The following is a 26,364-nucleotide window of genomic DNA, read 5'->3' on the forward strand; positions in this document are numbered from 1 at the left end:
AGTCATCCTTCATTCATCCATTGCTCTTGTAGAGTCTTGCATCTATATTTTCCCCTCTACTTGTTCTGTATTTATCCCCTCACACCACTGTTTTCTCTGCAATGCTGTAAAATAGTTTGTATTCTCCCAGTAGACTTTTGTGGTTTGACTTTTTCCTACCATTTAAAAAAATAATAATCACCCCTAAAACATATTTTGTTGTGCCTCACTTGATGTTATCAAGTGGTCCACTCTCCTTTATAAGTTTTAATTTTAAATCTGGACTTTGATTAGGCCACTCCAAAACTTTCAATATAAGTTTTGAGTCCCTTTATTCAAATTTTGTGGGGGTCAGACAGTATCCTAAGTGCACTTAAATGTAGGGTACTTAGGATATTATAGGCAAAAATGGAACTCTGAAAATTGTACTTGGAGATTCAACTTCATGTTGTCAGAAAATCTATTTAGTGGATTTTGCCATGTAAAGTTGAACCAAAATTGTATGGCAATTATTTTTGGTAAATAATTTAAGAGACATTTTTTTCTAAAGGGGACCATATTTAACTTTAATAGTTTTTTCCCCTTGGAATGAAACACTACTTCATAACTCTGGAAACAAACATGCCAGAGATGAAGGCTCCACTCCCTCCATTTCAGATGGCTGTAATGATTGCTTTTTCACCTCCATTGTTAGGGCAGCTAATACACAAAAAACAGGTGAAGAATGGACAGAAAAGGACACAAAGCTGCTGTATGGCTTCTTTTCTTAGTCTGCCAACTTTCATCTTCAGAGGAAAGACACAATGGAGCTGTTTTGACAAGGATGAAGGTACAAAAACCATTTTTTCCCTCACAATGCCGCCCAGTCATTATAATGTCCTGACTCATCGCTTGGCGTTCTGCCACACACGCTCACACCGGACGTGGCCCTGTGTAAATTATAGCTTGACTGGTAGAAATCAAATGCAAATTGCATACACAAACAGAAGGAAACCGAGTGGATGTTAATGATATGACAGTCAAATGTGTTTTGAAATGTCGTCGGGCAAATACCAATTAAAGGGCAAAATGGAGCAACAATATGGAGAGCTTTTTGTGTACAAATGATGCTGACGGTATACTTTGTACTGACATACGTCTTCCTTGATGTTTTCAATGGGAAATTATGCAAATGCTTAAGGCTACGGCAAAGCATTCTCTTGTTCCATACACTAAAAAGTTTTTCTTTTGCAATATTTTACTGATTTGAACTCCAACACAAACTCAGCATGTGACGTATGCAGCACACAAACATCAAATTTGACTTTTCATACACCATAACTGTTTTTGTCAATGCCCCTTTAAAATATATTATATACGCTTACTTGGAAGAAAAGCACATTCAGTCAAACTTTAAATTCTGTTTACATAAGTCATACAAACACTGGTTATGTTACTATAAAGTCATTGTGGCCTTCCTACTTTGATGCATACAAAAATATGCAGTATTGCACACATCTACTTCTCTCTCTATGCAGTTTCATTAATCTGGTTTGGAAAATGTAACATAGCTCATTTACATTACTCCAAATCTGTCTCTGATTGGCTAATCAGTCCTCTTGACGTTTTCTTCCACAATGGTGTCCTCTTCCGAGAAGATGAAAAGTGTTTTGACTCGACCATTTATTTCCTCGTAGCAATAAATGTTTTTTCCTCATTTGTGTGCAGAATTGTGAAAGATTTCAATTTTTTGCAACACTGACGCACATGTCCATTGTCACTTGGCAACTTGAACAGCATTTTTTCTTTGTGTCAAACTTTTTCCAAAAGTGAAGAACCAGCAAGACATCCAACGATCTGGGCCAGAACCAGCAGCTCCCAGTGAACTCCAGGCAGACAAAAAGTCACTCTTCTTGCAGTAAAGACACAGGAGTGGGGTTCATGGGGAGAAGGCACAGTTGATTCTACTGAATACACCACCCACCGAACCCAAGGTAAGCCACTTGGCAGCTCTACCTCTGATTGATCTCGCGTTAAATGCTGATGGATCAGAAGTGGTTCAGTGATTAAATCATAAGTACAAAGTTTGATTGAATTAGTTACGTGCTGAATGCAGAGAGATCCATATATTTAGAATCTGTGGAAACTGAATCCTTAGGCTGAATTTGAGTACATGAAACTGAATCCATGTTAACAGACTAATTCTGATTTGATTTGCACTCTGGAGTGAGACTTTTTAAGTTCTAAACTGTACTGCATGCAAATAGGAGCTCCTCTAATCCTTGGAGAGATGAGCATACTACAAATGCCCCTTTTCCACCGGTATAGCTCTACTCAACTAGCTTTGCGAGCATTTCCACTGGCTTTTTTTGAGGCTGGCCCTGCTTTTTATTTCCCTACTTCGGAGTAGAGCCAACCGGGCCAGCTCTGCTTTTGTGGGTGATGCAAGCTTCACACCTGTTCACTGATTAGGTGTGGTCAAACGTAAGAACAAAAAGACAAGGAAAAACAAAGGCGCAACACAGAAGTGATGGAAGCTACAAGTAAACGGAGAACAAAGATGCCGGCTTTTCTTTGCATCAAATTTCAATATTCACTGGCAGCTCAATGGAGCAGTGAGGGATGAGTCGTTTTTGTCAACGTAGCTGAGAGAATGGAAAGCCTCGTTAGCCACTTTGGAGCCGACGGAGCCCCACGGTGAACCCGCAGCTAACGCCGCTGCCAGGTGAGCGGTTTGCAGATATCTGTCTGTTTTTTACTATATTTAAGGTTGCCTACATACAATCATGGAAGACATTTGAAACACAAAGTCTGCTGTATTTTATTGCTCAAACACAACATGTGCATTTTCTGAAGATTGCACATTCCTGTTATAAATAACTGTCAATATTGTACAGCATGTTGCCTTTTGTTTTCTTTGCGTGAATCTATGTGCTTCGATTGTTTCTCATTTTGCTGTTGCACCAGAGTTTCCACTGTTGTGAGATAATAAAACATGTTATATGATATTCTATTATTGTAAAATGGCTATATTTCAGTTCTCTAATTAAATGGATATGAACTATTAATTGTAAAAGACTTAAAAATGAACAATAAACCTGCAGAAAACAAGAGTGGTATTTTATCCACGGCTGTCTGTCTGCATAGGTCTAAAACTTAAAAGTAATTATGTTTTGTCTTTAATTTACACAACTATTCCAGTTATTTATAATTGTGTATGTAAAGATGGTAAAAAAAAGTGTTTGTATATAAAGTAACCTGTCTGTCTTAAACAATTCCTTCTGTGGATGGAATTACATTAGTAACTCATTTCATTGACGCTTAACATTGTAGATTACCAATAAAGGTATCCAAAAGTGAATACATTGCCATGTTTAATTTCTACTCTGTACAACATCATTCTATCCAATATAAAACAATAGCTCGGCTTTCTCTTCTTCTTTTGTCTCAGAAAAACAACAACTCGCGTTAGGTTGTATAGTAACAGTATTTGGCGCCTGTAGACAGGGCGCTATACCACCCCACCACCAGGAGGCGTCACCCTGCTACAAACCGAGCTGGTCGTGGAAATGCGTTCACTCTGAAGTTGAGCTGAGCTGGTGGAAAAGGGGCAACACAGAACCTAATGATATGCTAACCACTGGGTTTTATCCATTGAGCTCTATTTCTCAGAATGCATTTCATCCTGGCCAATCAGCAAACAGAAGAAGTTGTGAACAATGTCGATTTTCTGTGCCAATATTCAGTTGTAGTCTGCCTGTGGTTGTACTTCGGTAACGCAGCGGAGGAAATGAAAGAACCTTTCAGTCTGACCGTGTTGGCCATGCTTCCAAATATTGATCAATTAAAATCAGAGCAACAGGATTGTTTAAGAAACTGTATTGCTGACAAACCAGGTGATGTAAACTGTGGGTGCCAGTAAAGTTTGTGCTCTGATATAAAGAAGCCAGCAGTTTGTACACATCTTAGGTTTTCAGGTAGTTGAGTCCAAAGTTTGTTGAAGTGTTTGGGGAAGTATGCAGATATATCAATGTCATGATCTACTTTGAAATTAAATGGTCATAATACTATGGCTAATTTTTTTGCTGTTAAATCATAAATGCTCCTTTATATCAATATTTCTAAGCTCACAGTATTTCTGTGCAGTCGTTGCTTATTCTGCCAGTTGGCCTAGATAAGTACAGAAGATGTAGAGGCTCCAGGAGAGCTGAAACTATAGTGCTGTATTAGTGCTGCTTTCACTCACTCAGATGAGGAAACACTGAAAGTGATTAAGCTCCGTGTGGATATGTGTGCTTGCTAGGATATGACCGTGTGTGCCTTTTGGGAGCCTGAAGTGGAGCCTTAAATTATACATACGTTCTCATTCCATTACCAGTGGCAACTACTAAAGGCTTCCCAGAATTTCCATTACCAAAATGAAGCAGTACACACTCGCTTACAATACAACTCTCTCTCTCGCACACACGTGTATATAAAACTAAGAGTGCAAATTCTTAAGCAGGACAGTGAGTTTGAGCTTTCACTCATTCAGTTGCATTAAACTGTACCAATTTGGAGAGGGCATCGGATAACAATGATCATTTTTGCAAACAGAAGTCCATCTGTGACCAAGCAGCTGCCAACTCTGATCTGCCAAAGATTGTTGAAATCTGGATGAGTGAAATGAATTAATAATTTTTTGCCCACCCCGTAACGGCCACTAGTGAGACGCCATTGGGACTGGTATCTAATCCACCTCTGTTGTGGAACTGCTCAATGCCCTCCAGCAGTGGGCTTGTCTTCCACTGGGCAGCAACCAGTGATGAATAGTTTAGCATAAAAGAGTACAGTCAAAAATTCATGTTGAGCAGAGTGGAAAAGTCTGGGATTTTACTTGGTGTTTTCAGTGTTGGGAAGGGAAAAGAAGAAATTGGTGAGGATAAAATGTTGGAAAAATGTGTTAACATGTTTTAGTTTTTTTTTTATCCCATTGTCTCCCTTTTATCCAACCTTTTGTAAGTGGTTCATAAAAATTCTGTCCTTTTAACTATGAATATGTCCATCTTCTGTTCAACTTTTCAAACACCCATCCAATTATCCTTTGTTCATTTGCTGCGATCTCCATGAAATTGTCCTTGTAGTTTTTTTCTCGTTCATCTATTTTCCCTTACATCTTTTTGTCCATCAGTTCTTTAACCTCTCTATAGCTGTCCACAAGTTGTTTTTTATCTTTCCGTCATTCATGAACTTGGTTCTGTTGTCATCCTTTCTCTGTCAGTCATTCATCTTTTTGTTTTGGTTTCTCAGTTTTCATATATAAATGTCTACTTCTGTAGCAGACATGTATATAATTAAGCTCAGAAGGACTGAGAACACTGGAGTTTTGAGCCTGGAATAATACAGAATACTCTATGGAAATATGTAGGAATCCTTACTTATGCCTCATTTACATGGCGATGAAGCTGAAGGCAAAATATCTACAGCAGCTGCAGTTCAAATTCATTTATAGTTTCTGTTTTAGAAGCAAATATGGCATTTTGGGTGCAAAACGAAGTTGACAGAGCAATAATAGCTTTGCTTTTGTTTTTTCCCCCTCACCATATCGCACTTTAGACACAGTTTCAGCAATTCACGGTGAACCTTGCTTCCGATAAGTCCGTCGCACTCAACCTTAGCTGCTTCTTAAAGCATCTTAGGTAAACAGCAATACCTGGCTGTGTCTGCCTCTCATCAGCTTTCCCGATCAAATCGAACTGGCGGGCTCTAAGGAGAGGCGTTATCAGGCAGCCGAACGGAGAGGTCCAGTCAGTCGGTGCTACAGTCATTTGAGTCAGGCCGTGAGCTTGAGACAACATCAGACAAGGATTAAATCAACAATCCAGGCTGACCCAGGGTGACCACGGAAGGCTACTTACAACTCTGTGGAGAGAGTATTAAGGCTGTTGTGGAGCAATGGAAGGGCGGAAGGGCGAGAGTGGGTCAAATGAGTAACGAATAAAGAATATTCAAGGAGACAGTATTGAGGAGAAAACTTTCAGAAAGTAGTCATTTTCAATACAACTATGTTGATTCATGCAAGTGCTGTGTATGTCTATGTACAGTGTGCGTGTCAATGAATAACAAGCAGTAGCCATGGAGAGCAGGATGATTTTTGGAATTTTTTTTCTTAGCTGTTCAACCTGTCAATCGCAATTTTTAAAATTTTCATTTCTGTAGCTAAGAAAATGCAGAAATATTCAAGATTTATGTGCAGAAAATATCGGGCTCTTCACCACCAAGTAACTCAGAGAGGCTTGAGTTAAAAAAAATGACCGTTTGACAAATAAAACAATACATCTTTTGTCATGGGGAGGCTGAATCTGATTTAATATATCTAATGGGTTAACTTTCTTGCTTTATATAAGATGAAGCAGATATGCACTTCCTTGAAAAGTATCATACCCCTTTCTCATTTTGCTATCATTTTACATCTTTTTACAGTGTAGTGTGTTGCACACTACACTGTAAAAAAAACAAAAAAAAAAACTCAAAGATTTCAGAAGGGCTCTTTTTGTCCAGAGGCAAAAGGGCATGTTCATGTCTGCATTGCAGTACGTTGATCAGGAAATATAAAATACGGGACAATATTCTGAGTTAATCTTTTATTTTATTGACCAACATATGAAGTTGCAGCAGGTACATTAACAAATCATCCTCTATTGATGTCAAATTATTCAGAAACTCCCAGCAGACACAGCTGCATCACAGATAATCTAAACTGTTTTGTTGTATTTTTTTCCTCCTAAGATTTTTGGACATTACACCCAATTTACATCTTGGTTATATTTGCATTTACACCGAGATCAAACAAAAAACAGGTTGTTCTTCCTCGAATAAAGGTAGTGTAATTGTGAGTGGCCTGGTAATAAATCTGCTGCAGATTGTAAACCATCTGTGCATTTCTTTCTCTGAGATGGGAACAGCTGAAAATGTACAAGAACAACTAATTCAACAGTCATTGCAGTTTCTAGAACAAAAATTCAAATCAACAGAAAATGACATATTGAGCTACAAATCTCAGCCCTGGCTGTCAGTATCTCTTCTGACTATCTAAATCTGTCACAGAGCTTATTCCTCTATTTGAGCTCTCAGCAAACCAAGGGGGGGGGGGGGGAACCCTGCCTGCACTCAATCTCATCCATGGGCAAAGCCATCACTCACTCCGTCATATTTGAATTAGATGTCTAGACGTATAGTTTGGCAAAGGACTCCTCTGCTCTGTTGTCCAGGGGATCTGCCCAGCCCTTATCCTCCATCAAAATGATCGAGTCCCAGAATAGATCCAAGGCCAGAAATAAATGTGGTTGTAAATGGGGGATATCCAAAGAGGCGTTCTGGCAGTGGGGTCTAAAAAAACAACAAAAAAAAAAACAAAGTAAAATCTAATTTTAAGGGAAGTAAATCCTTAAGGTGAATAATGGATATGTGTAATGTTGGTTTTGTAGAAGCAGCAACAATAGGACTGTAAAACGATGGCAGAAACCCCATCGGCTTTCAACTGCAGTTGTTGAGTTGGATTTGAAAGCACCATTATAATTATATGCTCTACATATCCATAACAATTCATATTGCAGTTATTGAATGAATAAAAAAATGGACATGGACTGAAATAATTAAATGGCAAGGACTATGTATACTTATGTATTTACTCCAGGAGAAACTTAGAGGGTGGCTAAAAATGATGGAAAGATGTCTGGAGCTAAATACAGGACAGTCCTTCAAAAACATGCTAGAAGCTTCCCAATACGACAACAAATCCCTAGCATTAGTGTAGAAGACAGCATATCCATGTGCTGGAGCGTCTCAGTAAATTTCCTGACTTGATCTTTGGTAAAACTTTGTTCAATATGCATGAATGCTCTCAAATTATTTTGACTACGCTTGAGTGTTTTTACAAGATGCACAAAACTAGTAGAAACGTATCCCACAGACTTGCAATTCTAATTGTAGCAAAACATTTTCTCAACAGTCATTCAGACTGGGTACTTGCATAAACCACACAGTCCTCGTGATTTCTTTTGAAAAATACTGAATACCAAACGATGGTCTCAGTTTCAGACTGAACTATCCGTTGTGTCCTTATTTTCACCTAATCTTCACTCGTACCATTAACTTTTACCACATTGGCAGCATGTCCACTCCTGCTTCCATTTTCACCTGTCTCATCCTGGAGGAAATTGAACTTGCTCTCTGATTAGTGGTGTTTATGCATTCATCCAGTTCTGTCTTTCACTCCCTCACCAAGAAACAATGCAGGCTTCCATTTTATTACCAACTTGTTGTTGCTGTAATTGTATTTTATGTGTTGCATATAAGTAGTATCGGTGAACATGAGTCTGTCCACGCGTGTGAGTGTTCGTACATTGATGCCAGTCAATTAAACAGACAGACGGTGTTCTTGGGTGAGCTTTCTGGGCTCCTCAAGCGCCTAGCTTCGATTCAGGAAACACTACAGTTCTGTGTGTTAGATTCCCAGCTGTATAACCGGCTCCATCATGGATGCCATGTGCTGAAAGAGCGAGAGGGAAAAGTGGAGAAGTGGAGGAGGTAAAAAAGACGGATGGAGGGAAATGGAGGATGGGGAGAAAGAGACAACATGAGACAGAAACAGAGACCTAGAAAAGGGAAGAGAGAGAGAAAATGCAACCGAACGTGTGAATTCGCCACCCAACAGTGCCATCTAGTGGCTTTCTCTTTCTTGCTTTTCTGCTCGTTTTTCTCTCTTTTTTTTATTATTGCTCCTCTCCTTCTCCCTGTAACACATCCCTCCATGTCCCACACAGTTTTCCTAGACGGGCAGGCTTGCACATGACACACTGTTAATATGCATGCAGGGCTGTGCTCTGCACCCATTCAGCATGCTAAAGCATAAATGACTTGTAATCTTCTCTGGGCCTTGCTTACCCTCCCAGACGCAAACAGACATTGAAGAAGTTGCAAGTCAGAATAATAAAAAAAACAAAACAAAACAAAAAAAAAAACACTTGTGTGTCCTGGCCGTCCTCTTACCCTTGTTTACTACTTCCCCGCCATTCCATTTGCTTTGTTTTTGTCTCGTTCTTTTTCGCAACCCCCCTATTGTAGATTCTCTTCCTCCCCCTCTTCTCCAGAGCCCCCACCACCCAGACTGTAAACATCGGTGATGGATTACTAATTGTCCTGCTCTAGATGCATCGGGGTGTCGACAGCTGCAGGTGGGTGGACCGGGAATTTTTAGTGAGAGTCTGTGTGCCTGAATGTGAATCGCACAATCAGAATAAATAGCCGAGCTCTGAGAGATAAAAAGTGGAAGAAAAAAAAAAAAAGCACCGTCACGTCCACACAACAGCCTGAGCCATTAGCATGCTCCGGGGTCATCCATATTCTGCGGTAGCGACTGAAGATGATGAGATGCAGTGTGACGGTGCATGCTGACCTTCACACTGTCGTATGTCCTTGATGAAGCATTCTCTCTTTGATACCTTACCCATTAGTTTTGCTTTGATAGCTCTAATTAGGCCCTTGGGGATCTGCTGCAATCTTCGAGCAATAAACCTTGTGTCCTGCAACGTCAAAGTAAAGCGAGGTTTTACGGCAAAGGTGGGTTTCTTAAGTGCTTGCTCAACAAATATATCCCTACTTTTGATGAAAACTGGCGGCGGTGTTGACACCCTGCAGTGGGAGCAGAAATGGAAGCAAAATAGTTTCATTAGATGCAGTTAAATAACTGAATTAGTCTGATCCGTTCCAGCTTTTTTCTTTTGTCTAGTAATTGTTGGTACTTATTCCTTTTCACGGCTGAAGATAACACCATTTTATCTTGAATGTTAGAATGTCATCAACAAAAGAAGACTTGAGTACTACACATATATTAATTACAAGCAAAGTGAGACATAAAGTATATGTTTCTGTTAAAAGGGACTTTAAGCATAGACATTGTATTTTCCCCCACAATATCTTGCAGAGGTTGACACCTATTATAAGGAGGCCATTTTATCAAGAATATTGATTGAAAGTTAAGTGGAGGGAAAAACTGTGGCTGAAAGAGATTCATGTAAATAAATAAAACAGAGATGACCTGTGAAATGCAGTCACATTTGACTTATTTTTAGTGACGGGAAGAGGAATGCACATTTCCATACATTTTCTAGAGCTAATTCACTAAGTAAAGCTTGTTTGTAATATGACATTTTTCTAAATTAAATTTTAACCATTATTTTATATCGAATTTGCAAAACTAAGCCAAATGCTAAGAAAATACTTTCCTGAATACAAGGTACATTGTGAGTTTCAGTGCAACGGCTGAAGGCTTCTGACAAAAAATATATTTAATATTTTTGGAGACAGTCCAATACTAAATTTCTCCCTAATCTGGACAAAATTGTCAACCCATGTCTCGCTGTGCTCAGATGAATCTCACTCAAATTAGGACAAGAGGCATCCATAAATCTGATCCACACCATCGTGTCAAAGCACAAAGTCCCAAGGTCTAAACTCCGGATAAAGTTTCTCTTGTCTTTATGAAATGATGCAGCATAACCAGCCTTTAATATTCCCAGGGCGATACGTTTTACTGCTTCAGCACCAGTTGGGATGTGAGTTGTAAAAATTGTTGTACAGTACAGCCGTAATATCCATAAAATCTTAATACCACACTAAAAACGAAGCTTGACTCAGCACGCTATCACTCACACACATCCCTTTATCTCCACCTCCTCCTGCTTCCTGCCTCTTTCTGTCCGAATGGTCACATCGGCCATCACTCAGCAGACATGATCCAATGAAGATCTTATCTGGGGAGGATTTGGTTCCCTGCAGAGGAAAGAGTTGATTGCCTTAAGGAGTCGCATATGGATCATTGATGCCATCAGGTTTTGCCTGGCTTTTCTAAATCTGTATTTACATAACGTGTCACTGTGTCTTATCTTTGCCTGCTTGCTTTGTATGCTCTGCTTCTGGCAGACTGGATGGTCCAGGAGTGGTGCCAAGTGTGCTTATGTAAAGCTTTCCAGCTCAGATTATCAAGAAGGAAATGTTTGCTTACCTGAAATCTTGTTACTAATGGAAATTGCTCATTTCCCCCCAAAAGTTCCTTCAATCCATGTGTTAAGTTCACAAACTTTTCCCCAATGAAATGGATGCCATGGATTCATGGATGATTGATCGATGGTAAGATTGACTGATTTCTCCTGCAAAGAGAAAGCTCTGTCCTCCTCTGGCAGCTATTGAGCAGCACCGCTGCTCCGCAAATGTCATTCATAATTAAAACATACAAAAAAGATGAGTTCAGCTGCAGGAGTTCAGGCAGTAGCAGCCCAGCAGGCCAGATCTTCTCGACTTCTTTAGAGCTGTGAGGATTGATCTGATCTAGCATCACCCCTCTTCCCAAAGAGGCTAGAAAAAGTAGGATGAGGGTGGGAGGTGGGAGAGGTGGGACGGGGTTGGTCCTCTGAGCAGACTGGTGAATAATTCAAGCACCCAAATTCAAACTCTGGCAGACGAGTCAGCCAGAGTTCAATTATTTTTCTGGCAGAAAAATAATTGAAATCCAGTAGTGTCTTGAATTGCCTTTAGATGTCCCCTAATTAATAAAAGGGGTCCTTTTATTCTCTATAAATACAGGTGTTGTGTTAAGATCTTAGAGGCTTGTTGGAGAATATTAGTGAATCAATGACATCATGAAGACCAAGGAATACAAGAGACGGATCAGGGAGCAAGAAGTACAAACAGATGGAAATGTAAGAAACATTATAATTTTGTGCCACAATTCAACCAAGACTTCCAGACTATCAAGTGTGAAAATCCCTTAACGCTGCCGCAACACCCTGGCCAAGCCGTCGTCTCGGTGAAACAGACTGGCAAACTCATCAAAGAATTATTTTCTACAGCAGACACAAGCTAGTCAGGGTTAATAAAGACGATACTTTTGTAAGGTAGACCTATGAAGTCCTACATTCCTTTTAGTCATACTTCAATTTTTTTTTTTTTTCACTTTTTTGTTTTCTCTGTTCCAGGCACCAAAACTCTTAGTTTTTTTTTTTTTTTTTTTCAAAGACATGATGGTAAAAATTACAGCAACTAAAGCCCAACATTTCCCTTCCGAAATGTCATTGAGAAGTGGTGACAGCCCGCTTTTTTGTTTTGAGTGAAGAATATCGATCAGATGTGTCGCAAAGTTTTGAAGATCACACAATCATTTTTTTTCCTTCCTTTTTTCCCAAATCTTTCAGCTCTTCTATGCAACTTGTCAAAACAAACTGAACCAAAAGCAAACTCGTCTTTTTTTCTTAAGATGTCAGGCTGCCATGGTAAAATCTTTCCCATTGTTTACTGCTTACCAGCAGACCAAATCGAGACAAAACAACTTGTCACCAATAATGTGGTTTCGTACACAGAGTGGGGCGTTGTGGTGACAAGTCATTTTCTGAGTGTTGCCAGTGACACGAGAGCTTTTGTTTCACAGCATTCTGATCTTTGTAATCAAGGAGAGAGGAACTCCAGGGTTTGTCACTTCTCTGAGATATTTCTTTCCATACAGCTGAAACGCTCCTGAAGCTCTAAATTTAAGTGCCTCCAAAGTACAGTAGACTGTTTGAGGAGGAGGGTGGGGGGGAGGGGTGTAAGTGAGCTATAATTGCCATCATCTTCACACTGGAGCCTTTCATTTCCCCTTGCAGTCCAGGAAATTCAACTTGACATTCTAAGACACATCAAGCACCCTTTAGACCCTCGGTTTCCATCTGCTACCCTCTACTTTGTCTCTGTCCCTCTTATATAGTGTGGCCTTGTGCTACAAAAAGCATCCACTATTACATTTAGATTTTTATGGAAAAAAGGGTGGGAAGTGAAGAAGTAGTAGGGGCGAATGTATCTGTGTGCGGATAGTCGTGCCTTTAACCATCCGACTGAATCAGACGAAAAAAGGACTTGCCTATTTTCTTCTTTCCTACAGTACTATGTGGATGTGCAGTTATTTTTTTTTTGGTTTTTTTGGCTGCCTTTCTGTGTGTTACAAATGGACAAATGAGAATGGATGCACACACTGAATCCTGCGCACACACAAACAGCCTCACTGCTTTGGTCACTACACCCCATGGGCCACGCGATGAGTCAGTACCTTAATCGTATTTTCAGGGGATTGATGCCCAGTGAAGAGTTTTCTTACCACAGATAGAAAAAAAGGAATAAGGACAGAAAGAAAGAAAGAGGTCCCTCTCATCACTAGAAAAAAGAAGGTGCAGCTATTGAACTTCTGCAACTGTTTCCCTGCAAACTCATCATTGTTCTCGCCGCTGAGAAGAGACGGCCTTATTATTATCTTGTGCATAACAGGAACTCATAACGGGAGATTGCTCGCAGTGTTTATGGAGTTGGGATAATGCCTAGGTGCTTCTTGTCTTCACCTTTGGCACACTCCTTTCTCCCTTAATCCAATCATTTAGGTATTTGTGAGCTTATTTTCCTTGTTAGTATGTCTCTGCTAGGAAGCAGAGGATGGTGGGGGTATTGGCGGTGGATGTTTGGGAAGGATTAATGAAGGGTTGTGGAGGTTGGGAATCTGACTAGTGAAACAAACATACTAAATCAAGTTGGATTTGCTCCATTTTCTGTTTCTTTCGGTCTTACCCTCTCTACTCTGTCAACAAGGCATAAATTATTAGCCAAGCTGTCGTCACAAAGAAATCCTTGTACATGTAAGGATTTCAAAATGAAGCAGTGGTGCTTACTGGGGTTGTTTTTTTTTATTTATTGTTTTTATGCATAATATGCTTGGGTTTTATATTTAGAGCTTCAAAAACAATGGTAACGTCATTATAATTCCTCCCATCAAAGGAGCTGAAAGCTTCGTCTGTTCAGTCGAATGGACGGACACTCATAGCCCACTTTACCTTCCAAGTGATTGTCAGCTCAAATGGTTACTTAGCCAATCACAATAATACATTTAGGTATCCATACATTTTGCTGAAAACATAGATTTGAATGGGGAAGAAAGAGCTTAAAGTGACTTTGAACACAGCATTGTTGAATAAGCCAGATGCGGTGTTTGAGTATTTTTTTTTTTGTTTTACTGCTGATCTACTCAGTATTTCATGTGTCTCTGTGGATATATTTTATTTCTGAGAAGGCAAGATGCTGGTCCACTTTATGGACTAGCCAGGAAGCTACACTTTCCTCTGGAGACTATGGTAAGTTGGACTGCGACTTCTAAGTTGGACGGTTTGATAAAACCAAAAAGAAATGGTCTGCTTTTACAATTTTTGGAAGAAATCGCTGCCCATGTGTAGCTTCCTTTCCACAAATTTCTGAGTGTTGCACCAGAATAATTCAAAAGCAGGCCAGCACAAATGAAATATCCCTGGAGAAGACTGTTGCAATTTCTCCTGCTCATAAATAAACAAAGCCCCACTGACGTGTTGCAATGGTGCCATTCTCCATTTAAGCATCTTAAGAATACTTGTGTAGTGACTTATTTTCTGTAATAGTTCATTCTCTTAGAAATTGTACTGAGACTAACACTTATCCCAACAATCAAAGGGACATATTTGGGATACATCCTGAAGAGCTGTCAATCCCTTGTGGGTTCGGCTGTAGACTCATAAGACGGATAATTATGCATGCACCAATTTAAGTTTTCCCCTAGCTATTGAACATGACTGTTTCACTGTGGAGCAGATCTTTACACATTGCTGAAGGCCTGATTAGAGTTTGACTGTGCTGTCCATTTTTATTTTTTCTAGACCTGCACAAAGCTTTTAACTGGTGTTTTTTTTTTTTTTTTTAGCAGATAACAGAAGAGTAAGAAGGTGCCAAAGTCAGTTTTATGACTCGCCCATAGATGGCCATTGCTGCAGCTATCTATGATAACGGGTAGCTTGAAATGGGTATATTTTTGGTGTTTAAGTACAGGAGCTCATGGTGTGTTAGCTTTTTTTTTTTCTTCTTTTTTTTTCGATAATGTTATTCTGCTGGTGGAGTTGAGACATTACCTTCATTGTGTGATGGAGCAGTTTTCTGCCAAGTGTTAAGCACCCAGCAGGAGCTTTTGTAAGTTTGAGCCCTTGGTTATCAATCAGAAAATTATGCACTACTTATGGGTAGAAAGTGACTTGGTTTCTAGGAATTTTCAAACGTTAATTCATGACCGTTTTACTGTGGTACTGCACAAAACTCCTTTTTCTTAGCCAATTCTCAAAATGAGGAAGAGAGCATGCTATTGCTACTGACCAGAAGCTCATAGCTACTTTAAGAGTAACTATTAAAAAATGTAAAACACCTGGAAATGAAACAAGCAAGTTTGGAGATGAACCCAGGTTTGTTTTGCTCTCATGCAAATGAAGTAATGTTCGGCATTTATTTTAAGTTTTTTTTTTTTTTTTTTTTTTTTTCCCCTGCATCTGTTCCAGTGTTAACAGTAAATATGGATGATATTGTAACTACAGCCTCTGTTTTAAAAATTAACTCAATTGCTATCTTACTTAGTTCACCACTAGTGATACTACCTTACCCATAACTACATTATCCAAAGACTGGAGACTAAAGATGCACAGCCTTGCCTTTTAGACCGTTCTTGTATAATACTGACCCCACGGCTTCGGATCTTTGATGCAAAAGAAGAAAGCTAACCCTCCAGTGACAGCCTGTGTCCGACTGCCTCTTTGCAAAAAGACATTTCGTCTAATTACAGTAATGGTACGGAGAGAACCCCCTGACCCTTATTTTCCTTTGCGTCAGTATTGTGGAAGACAGTGTATACCATATACAATGTGATTAAACCCTATAAAACATATCAGTTCAGGACACTTCCATCATCTCTTTAAAGTTACCATTTCCTCCAACAATGTCACAAAGCAACTTGAAGGCATCCTTTAAAATCATGATGTTGTTAGAAGTGTTGCCTTCAGTGTATACGCATACAGTAAGGTCAAAACCCTCCCCACTATGACACTTAAATGGAAAACACTGTAAAATGCTTGAGTGCTTTACAGCTACATGATGTTTCATGCAAGAACAGTCATCTCAAACAGGCACGGTTATGAACACCCTACAGAGAAGTGGCTATAAAAGTCACCTTTATAGCCACCCACTTTCCACTTTGTCATCTGCTAATGAAGGCCAATAGCCCCAGAGCAAGCAACAGTCAATCTCAATAATGCAAGTTAATCTTGTTGGTTTAAGTGTGATTAGGTGCAGTATGCTTCTGTCATGTCTGCAGGACAAAGATCTTGAAACTAGTATGGATGCAATGATTACAATGGATTTTGTTATAATCCATTGTAGTTAGTCAGTTAGTCAGTTTAAACCAATCAATGTTGATTGACAATTGATTTTTAAATGTTTGACAAACTTAAATGATTTAAAAAAAATATTTTCTATCTAGAACAATAATGATCTGCAACTACATATAACTACAACTACATATAAACTTTGGCGAATTTGTGAAGTGTCCCAAAACAAAAGTGATGATAAAATGATTTAATACACATGATCTGTTCAGTGTGAGGGAGTGCGGGCTCATGACAGAAGCCAAGCACTATTCTGTAATTTATTAGGTGAAAGTAATTGGGTGTAATCATGCCTAAGGAGAAGTGCAGTATATTTTCAGTGGACTGCACATAAAAACTCCTATTAAGTTTTATTTATTTATTTTTTTAGCTGAAATTATGGGTTGAATTAATAGTTTTCAGTCTGCATCTGCGTATTAAAAGCATAAATATCACACATATATTTACGATTGCTACTAACACACACAAAAAAAAACATTAACAATGTTCATGGCTTGTTTGCCACAGTCGACAGATTAACAAACTCTCCTGTGGCTGTAGCATTTAAATTCCACTTTAAAGGACCTGCAGTGAATTTACTAACTTTAAAATAAAATATAGAGGGTCAGTCTGCACATCAACATCAAATATAGTACCAATGCTATGCCCAGTTAAAACGTATAGAGAAAAATAAAAACTTAGAATAAACGTTATGCCAATTAAGCTTCTCTTTCTGCTGTCTCCATATTTGCCTGTCATTCTGTCTGATCTGATTCAAATGGTAAACTCATCCCTCTCATCCAGACTTTAAAAACAGCAGTTATCACACAACTAATAAAAAACAGCAAACTGGACAAGTTGTCATTGGAAAATTGTAGGTCAATATATTATATTTTGGAGATGCACACCACCCTGCATGGATTGAGGTTTCGATTAGATGTTTCTTACAGCAAGGACCTTTTGAGGCGACAACATAAGTTTCCTTTTAGCCACTCCAGTTTCATCACTGAGACTTGATGATTTATCTTTTTGGATAAATTTGTTGTTATGAGCTTTCATTCCTTGTTTTTTATTATTAAACCCACAAATAAGGGTTGAGGACGTTATGATGGCTCACAGGAAATTCTCAAGTATCCGACACAATGATGCAATTTGACTAAGTGAGAGGGAAAAAATAAAGTGGGGTTGTGATATTATTTTCTTTATAAAGTGCTTTCTCTGTAATACCTCTGTATCTGCTGTGTAGTCTGTTCTTATCCTCTAAACAAGAAGCAGTGCAGAGGAAAATTTAGGGCACAGTCTTTAACTAGGAATAAATATAAAACGTTTTTCAGTTCAGTGCCTCAACTGGTTTAGCACAATTCCATGGAGGTCGACTTGTAAATAATAACTTTGGACAGCTTCTGTATTATGATAGCTTGCTAAAACCCGAGGTCACATTTATTCTCACATTTTTCAAAAAGATAATGGGAAACCAAAGCAGACACAGCTTGAGCACTTGCTATTGACTGAGGTCTAGCCATGCATGCAGAATGAATGTAGAGAGTTTATCTGTGTTTTTTATGCTTCCACGCACTACTGCAGTTGAAATGGTCCCTGCCATTAATACCGTGAGCCCCTCTCCGAGCAGTCGCTCCTTTCAGAAAGCAGCCTGGAAGTTGTCCTTATCAGCAGCGCTATCGCAAGTTCATCATGCAGTTTGGTGAGGCACAAATTCTTGGAATTCTGCTAAAATGTTTCTTTTGTTTTGGCTTTTCTTTTTAATCATCCATTTATTTATTGGTTTATTTGCGCACCACAGTGGCAACTCAACAAGGGAGAGCATTAAACTCTCTGAATTCTCTTGAAAAAATAATCAGCCGAGCCGTGCAATAAAAACAACAAAGGCGAGCGTAATGAGCACAAGGCTTTCACTGCGCCATTATCAGCCGGCACGGAGAGATGAGGGCCCTCGCACAATTACAAGTCCCACACTTATCTTGTCGAAGCAGATTCTGCAGAGGAAAGAGGAGCTAGTGTGTGTGTGTGTGTGTGTGCGTGTGCGTGTGTGTGTGTGTGTATGCATGTGTGTGTATGTGGGAGGCAGAGTGCAGACCCAGGCCTTTTAAAGCACACTCAATAAATGAACAACCTCTGATGGACCAATATTCTATAGAATTCCACATTCCAAACAGGAGGTCATAAAAGTTCTTAATATTTTGGTGCTTCCCATCATGTAACTTGGAGATGTCATTATTTTAGACCTTGGCATGATGTATAGTTGGTCTTGTTAACCATTGTACAGTGCTGAAATGTCATGTAACCAAGATGGATTGGGTCATATGGCATTTATTAAAGCTGCAGCATCTGAGTTAAAGGGTAAACCCTCACTGAGGCACACATACGGCTACTCCTGGCCTTATGCTGTAATTGCGGTACATATCTGTTGGATATGATATCCAATTATAGCCCATGATATACCAATTTATTTCCAAGGTTTGTGACTCATGAAAAAGCAGGCAAACTTGAAATTTGGTGAGCAGCATATGAAGTGCGGTGTTTCTGCTGCTCTGTTCTCTAGTTAACGATTTGAAAAAGCTACTATCTTTTGTTCTGTGGCTGCTTAATCCAGTCAGTGGTTTTAGTAGGAATGGAGTTGTCACCAAGGCACGCCATCATTCCAAGATGACATGGTTTGGATTTCTAGTCAGGGTACCAAAAAATAAAATTGTTATGATTAAGCATCAAATCATACATTAACCAACATTCTTTATTATAACTTTCCTTTTTTAAATTGATTTTAAATACTACTGCTGCTCTGACACTCATTTAAACCTAATCTTTATCAGTATCGAATGAAGACAGTGATTCAAGCGATGCCTTACTTTCACATTTAGTTGCCCTTTTTTTGCCTCCTTTTTCATAAGTGTGGGTTTGGTGAATTATAAGCACTTTGGAGAAATTGTTGCTCCAGGTCTTGCACAGAACACTTGGGGATATTTGCAAGACTCAGCTATAGATATCTCATTGCTTCAGGGTGGAAGTTGCACCAGTCATGAAATGCTGCAGTGCCATTTGTTAGACAGCGAGGGACTAAACACTCTGTGGTTTGGGGAGGGTTGGATTGCTGGTGTTGCTTTAAGCCTTCCTCCCACACAGCATCTTGTAAATCTTTTGTACAGGTGGGAATTAGCAACATTAATATAGGGGGCTCAGAGCAAATCTCTTTCAAGGCAGCATAAACGTAGCCCTAAGTGGTACCTACACTTAGTGGTGGTACAAAAATAAGCATTTGTGGCTGATTTTGCTTTTCTTGCCTTACCCTTCATAGGTCCATGTTTAAATGGCATTTTTTGTTTCCTTTTTTGAGGCGACTTTAACATGTCAACTTTTATCAAAAGCTCATTAACAAGCCCAAAGGGTCGCCACTCCATCGTCTTGGCAGAAGTGACAGATTGTTGTCGCATGCCACGCCTGACCTCGTCACAATTTTCCTGTGGGCTGACTCGTTGCAGTCTGTGAACTGGCTCGTCACTTCTGTGTCATCTGCAAACTTTCAGCTGTGAAAGAACAAGCACCGCAGACTTATTTGAACATCTCAGACACTTCATAAAGACAATGCGGTACATGACACAGGAGAGAGCAGAGTTGTTGCTTCAAGGGACAGGTTGGTGTCCCTTCAAACCAAATGATCACTTCCCTACATTGCCATCTTACAACAGCCAATTTAGCAATCGGCATCCTTTCTCCTAAGATGTTTCTACATTCTTCCGAGTATTTCACTCACCAGCATTCACACAATCACATAATGCTCCTTGGCATTATGTGATTTGAAGTAGGCTCAAGTTTTGTAGGGTAATACAAATACAATCTAACACTGGAGGTCCAACAAGTTGGCATAGATTATAAACTATTTTCTGAAGCATCGAAATGCAAGGATTCTGTAAATGACAAGCCGTTCAAAGGCAGAACAGTCAATCACTTGTGTTGCTATAACTTCAGGCTGTCATTACACATCACAGTAAAATCTTATGATGTATAATTCCTCTTTCCATGTCTGTAGCTTCAAGGGTCCAGAATGTTTTTGCAACAGATATGATAGCAAAACATCCCATGAGAGATGCTTCAATAAGTTTGGGGGATTTTCATCCTCACAAAGTCTTAACCTTTGAAAATGGATTCAATAAACTGTATGTTGTAGTAGGAAGTAATGCAATATTAAAGTTCCACAATATTTATTTCCAAAGTTGTTTCTCATAAACTGCCATCAGCATGCAAGTTAGATTACACCTAATGATTTCAGATTATCAAAGGCACTGGGTAATAACGATAATACTTGTAGGTATGTTAGAAAAATGTTCAAATGAGTGCCACATCAAAACAAAATGTCTTGTTTAATACATTTTTAAAAGTGTGACAATTTAACTGGTAAGTAGATGAACTATAGCACTTTTCATGTCATAATGACTGGTGATGGTGACTGGTTTATTCTAGAACCTAGACATACTTGAAATATATTGCTTTGTGGACTGAAAATTAGTTTAATCTTATTGTCTTCAGAGATGCTTGTGGGGGAGAATTAAGCTTGGTAAACTTCAAAACTGTAATTGATTATAAAAAGGAAATTTTTAATTTCTTCTCAATACTCCTATAAAATCTGGTCTTGCAAACTGAGCTGGAGGTATCATTATACCTCTAATGTTTATGGCACTGCTGGGCAGAGATGTTGGAAAGCCCTTTGACGTCCATTCTTTGGCCCTTGCAGTTTGACAGTTTTAATTCTGCTGCCTGAGAGTCAAAATATCATAAATGACCTAACACGGGCGCTTGCTGCTGATGGTCACAATCAGAGGACTCTGTGTCAAAGCGATTATACAAGCCCCCGCAAAAATACACACAAATCAACCTCTGATGGCGTGCCAAGGTTCCTGCTACCACTGAAGGCTTGAGGGGAGTTTTCCCTTTCCATTGGCTTTTTGTTGTTTTTTCGTACAACCAGAATTGGTTGAAAGATTCAGATTTCGTATGCTGTCACTCATGTGGTGCTTGATTTGCATGACAGGTGAGTTTTTGAGCTTGCTGAGCAGTTGATGCAAATCAACAGGGAGGAAATTTCCAGGCTTTAGAAGATTGCCCCCGCTGAGCAGAAAAGCAATCATTAAGAATTAGAAAAGAGAGGTGGATGAGGGGAAAATAGTTCAGGGGAAAGGGGAATGAATTTAATGGCAAGTCAATAGTTATTGATTTCTATGTAAATTTCCACACACCAGTTGAGGGCATGTTCATTCGTGAAGCAATCAGGATCCAAAGTAAAGCTAAAACAGATCAGAGATGATATCTGCTGCTCGGTGTGGCTAATATTCCTCACCATTATGCACTGCTCATTGGCCTGCTACCTCTGACCGCTATCGTTCACCGGTGTTGGTCCTTTTCTCATTCATTTTTCTCTGTCATTCTCTCCCTCCCCTTTGTGTTTCTGCCAAGCAGTCAAATGGATGTTGGCATATTTTAAAGCCCTGTTGTCCAACTCTCTCTCATGCGGCAGCCAAGTCCGTGGCTCAGCAGAGTGCGGCTTGGCAGCCGATGAGATGAGGACACTAAAGCAATTAGCGCAGCCACCAACAGCCGCTTGGAGAGCGAAGCATTTGTTCTCTTCACGAGTCAAATAGAGAGTATTATTTATATCCAAAGGTCAGCACCCTCCCTGTCACAGGATTTCATATCTGCTAACGTTGGGACGTTTATGCTGTGGTCGCACAGGACGCGGAGGGAAGCTAAAACATGAGGGCAATGCTGTCTCCTCTGAATATGCACACCAGCACAGGAGTCTGAAGCAGGGTGGTGCTTCGATGTCAAGGTTTCTACATCTTCCCTCGGTCACACATGCAAGCAGACATGCAGCACACAGCCAAGTAAAGAGGCTGGACAAAGCAGCACGCCGTCCAAGGCAGTGGAGTATGACAATCTCGCAGGGGATGACCTCCCCTGCTGTCAGAAAAGATGACCCTCATCTCACAGTCTTTGTTCGGAACAGGAGAGGAGGCAAAGCAGACAGAAAGACAGTAGAAATCAGGAGGAAAATGTTCCGTCAAGATACTTGGTAGAACCAGATGGGGGATGTCGGGCACTGAAGCTTTTTGGGAGACAGGTGATGCAGTTTTATTATATTCTAAGTGCCATTTCAATTTAATAAGAAATCCAATGAAAAAAAAGCTGTCAAAGCAGTAATTCTCACAACCCTGTTAAATCTTTGTTATTGAGACATAAAGCGAAGGAAAATATATTTCCTTCACTAATCTACCTGTGCAACAAAGTTCAGTTGTCCTACTTTATTGGGATCCTTCAGCTAATGACACAGCTTGCAGAGAGGTTACACCGACTCAAAATGAACCTGCCTCTACACTTGCTTATCCACATGTTTCCTTTAGCTGATAAAAAGTGATCATCCCAATAAATTGCTCCTTGTGTTGTTAATCCAAATGGGCACAAAGTTAACCTTTTACTATGAAATCATCCAATGGAAATTCATAATTCATTACACAACTGCTTAACTTTTAGTGTACATCTGTTAATGGAAAAAAACCCAACCTATTTTATCTTGAAAGTATAGATTATTGTGCACAGATCGGCATAATAAATTTGAACAATCTCAAAATGGTATTGAGTTCAGGATCAGCTTTTATCTTGGAACATCTTGATATGAAAATGCCTGGACCCCTTGGGATATTCTGGCTTATTACTTAAAAGCCTTTCTGACATTAAATGACTGCTTCAAGCTTTGGCTTCTTCATTATTAAGCAGCTGGAAAGAACAAGTGAAGCAGACTTCAGACTTTTTACATTTTTTAGTCGAAGCAAAATATAGTCTGATTAAAAAAAGAAGATACAAGCAGAATTTGAAGTTAGTATTTTATGTTGTGCTCTATGGAACGAATTGCATGTATTTGATTGTCAACTGTATAAAAACTACATTAATCCCCAATCTGTAATTATCTTACACTGGTTTCACACTACTGTAGGACAGCCAGATATTTAATGAAATGAAGTATGACCAGTCATTTTTTTGTTGTTTTACAGATAGATATTTGTAAAAGCTTGTTTTTTCTCAGTGTTGAGGCTAAATGTCTGTTTTAGTGCAAATGTCATTCAGATGTTATGACTGGCTAGTTATGTGGAGGAAAGTGAGACTTTCACAATCAGGCATGGCTACTAAAAAAGATCACTTTCATTATTCTTGCAATCAAGAATAACATCTGGTTCCAAATTTTAACAGGTCTGGTTATAAGAAAGCTGCAGCTTTAAAAGATATAACAATGCATATATCACACTCATGTAATGTGATCACTGGAAATGCTTTCCTTTAACCTCGTGTCATTTTCTGGTCTCCAACTGTTCAGAACAAGCTGAACCTTTCACATCATTTTGCTTCGTCAGGAGCAAACTGCTCCACAGCTGCATGCATTCCATCACAAACACTCCCTCTGCATGAAGCTTGAACTGCTTTGATAATTTGGTCACAAAAAAAAAACTTGCAATCAATGTTCCTTTCCTCAGTGGTTTTGTAAACCCTGACTCTTGTGCATCCAAACTCCAACGAAGCACCTCAACTCCTAAGTTAGAATTAGAGGGTTATGTCACTGCAAAATAATAAAAATAGCATATATTGGTGAAAAACAAATCCATTATACATGCATATCAATATAATTTAGGAAATATATATATAGTCATATTTTGCAATACAAGTGGTTACTCTGGTGGAATCAGTGTCCCATCTATAAAAGCTTTAAGTTCTCATCTCAGATGGCATTTGAGTTCATTGCACTTGCTTTGTGTTGCCAATATACACCCTCTGTGGACTTGTTGAAGTTTTAAACCAAGCAATGGAATGAGGAAGAAAGGATATTTAATTGACTTTGAATGTGCCATATTTCTGGCTGCCAAACAGACTGGTCTGACTATTCCAGTCAATTGTCCTGGGCCCATGGTAGGAGAAAAGAGGCAGAAATGGGCCATCACTCTTGCAAAAATTGTAGGCTAAATCTTTAACTCTCATAAAACTTTTTTTATCCAAATTGTCCTTGGAAAAGTGGTCATTTGACATGTCTTCTGACTTTGAATTCATCTGGCTCACTTCAGTAAAGTTTAAAAATCCCGCGTCTGCTTAAAACTAGTGCACAGAAGAGGGGGAACGAGGAAACTTCAGACTTGATGGATTTTATGACAAAATATTTTTTAAAAGTTTGGAGCCACTATTAACGTTTAATAACCTCATAACTTTACCTAACCAACCATCTCTAATTTTAACATCCATTAGCTTTTATACAGAAACTGAGTTTGTTGGTGCCGTCAGAGCAGAGGGTACAGAGTACAGTTCAAGTGCGCTCACTCAACAAATATCTAAGATGTTCTTGTCTTAGTCAGCCGTCTCGCGTTCAGCTGGCCTATAACCACATGTTTCCATCCCTGGAAAGAAAACATGTTGAGTCTTAAAACAGGTCGGCCAGCAGAACACCACACCAGCTACCACTCCAGTCAGCCCAGAGCAACAAACTTGTAATACAATTCATTTTGCAGTAAACAAATATAGTACTAATACATATTTTACACCAAAAACATGTTTTGTGTGCTCACAGAGAAACCTAGCAAAAGCATTGGATAGGAAGGTATTTGGTCTTACTACCTAGTCTGACCTTTTGCGTTACTGGATTTTAAAGTTAAGCGTGCCTTAACTTTAAAATGGCTTGTTTCCCTTGCTTTCATGAGAGTGCAATGTTTACAACAGCTATTTATTAAAAGCAGTTAAAACTCTGGAGCATCAGCTCCCAATACAATTGTGATTTATGATAACCACTTTCTCAAAGCAAGCAAGGGGCCTCAGGCCTGCCACACCAGTCAATACCGGCAATATTGCCTCATTTGCGGTACCTGCCAAAGTGACTTACACTCATGCGCACGTACACATACCAAAGCACACCTTCCCCCACTGTCAAAGGAAATTGGGTGCATGTTCTCTAAACCCTATTTATGAGCTTCCTATTGTTTTTATTATTGATGTATTGTCTGACTTGGGGAAGAAGGGACATAATCAGTCCACCCATCATCTGGAGGTAGCGAACAAAAAAAACAAAACTTATACTGTGAGAGACAGAGATGGACAGACAGGACAAAGAACACAGCAAGGTTGAGAAAGTCTGGCAGGCAAAAGCAAGATACAGAGGAAATGTGGGGAATGAGAGGGAGAAGGTGAAGCAAACACAAAGACAGTCATAGGGATCGACTTCATGCCCTGAACTTAGCTGTCACTACCCCCACCTCCTCCACCGCAGCTTCCTGTCACTCATAGCTGATGACAACCCCCATCCTGTCTCCACCATCCATCACCTCAATCACACAAGCGCCCGATACTGTCATCAGACGCTGAGCACACCACTACATTGCCATGTGGGTGTATTTATTTCTGTGTACCTGATTGGGTATGTGACCCCTTGCTGGGGAAAGAGTGAGTGTGTGCAAATGCCTGATTGTGTCTCTGCAATCTGACAAGGGAAGCTTGTTGAGAAAAGTCTGTGTGACTGTCGGCCTATCTGACGAGCTCCCATTCTGAGGAAAGCCGATGGATTAGGCCGAGCCAACAAATACACCGTCGCAAATCTCTGTTGCTTACACCAGGACAGCACAAGCTTCGATCACAACGCAGCGTTGAATACAAATGAAGACCTGTAAAGTGGTATCAAAGCTCTTCTGGAGGATTTCAGCTACAGGACTGGCTCTTTGCCTCTTGATTCAAAGCAGCGGTCATGTTTTGCCAGATCAAATGGGGTTATATTAATATCTAATACACTTTTTCTGATTGAATTGATAGCTCTGTCTTTGTTTTTACATTTTTCTCATTTATTGGATTTTGTGTTACTTTTCTAAAACTGTTCAGTGTACTGACCAAGAGGTTGACCAGATGACTTTGTTTCATAAATTTGCTTTGTCCCCTACAAGGTCTGTGGAAAACTGTCATTGGCACTTATATGGCTTTCTGTAAACGATGTGTTTTTATTAAACTTTTCCTTAAAAGCCAGGTGACATAACGCTTTCCTGGGGACAGATCAATCCGATCTGACCAGCTGGTGTCTGCAGCTCTTGTGCTTTTGTTTTGCTCTTCTTTGTATTTGTTC

General features: G+C 39.5%; 1 protein-coding gene across 2 annotated transcripts in view; it reads left to right on the top strand.

Moving 5' to 3' along the window:
* Positions 1-1,848: 1,848 nt before the first annotated feature.
* Positions 1,849-26,364, top strand: part of LOC106917008 (MSL complex subunit 3) — a 193,549-nt gene continuing 169,033 nt past the window's right edge. Inside the window, exon 1 of one of the 2 annotated variants that reach the window (XM_088013588.1) lies at positions 1,849-1,952. The gene's annotated coding sequence lies outside the window, so the exon portion shown is untranslated. The remainder of the gene's footprint in view (positions 1,953-26,364) is intronic. The other variant, XM_088013591.1, reaches the window with a different exon arrangement.

This window comes from Poecilia mexicana, unplaced genomic scaffold (genome assembly GCF_051168715.1).
Source record: "Poecilia mexicana isolate PSO_F unplaced genomic scaffold, ASM5116871v1 scaffold_2, whole genome shotgun sequence".
Taxonomy (NCBI): domain Eukaryota; kingdom Metazoa; phylum Chordata; class Actinopteri; order Cyprinodontiformes; family Poeciliidae; genus Poecilia; species Poecilia mexicana.